General features: G+C 29.8%; 1 protein-coding gene across 2 annotated transcripts in view; it reads left to right on the forward strand.

The window, feature by feature from the left end:
• Nucleotides 1–376, forward strand: part of LOC107740230 (RNA-binding protein 20-like) — a 19,295-nt gene that overhangs the window by 7,311 nt on the left and 11,608 nt on the right. The gene's annotated exons all lie outside the window — the stretch shown is intronic.

Here is a 376-nt window from a genome sequence, read left to right on the forward strand (position 1 = left end):
TAAATGTCTTTATCATCACTTTTGATCAATTTAAAGCATCCTTGCTAAATAAAACTATTAATTTCTATAATTTGTCCCCCAAAAAATGACACTGACTCCCAAGTTTTTAAATGCTAGAGTGTTATTTCTGATAAATGCTGATCTTTGGATCTTTCTATTCATCAAAGAATCCTGAAAAAAATGTACTCAACTGTTTCTAACATTGATAATAATCAGAAATGTTTCTTGAGCAGCAAATCAGCATATTAGAATGATTTCTGAAGATCATGTGACACTGAAGACTGGAGTAATGATGCTGAAAATACAGCTGCACATCACAGAAATACATTACAGTTTAATACATATTCACATAGAAAACAGCTGTTTTAAATTGTAA

The sequence above is a fragment of the Sinocyclocheilus rhinocerous genome, unplaced genomic scaffold (genome assembly GCF_001515625.1).
Source record: "Sinocyclocheilus rhinocerous isolate Xijiao unplaced genomic scaffold, SAMN03320098_v1.1 scaffold3422, whole genome shotgun sequence".
NCBI lineage: Eukaryota > Metazoa > Chordata > Actinopteri > Cypriniformes > Cyprinidae > Sinocyclocheilus > Sinocyclocheilus rhinocerous.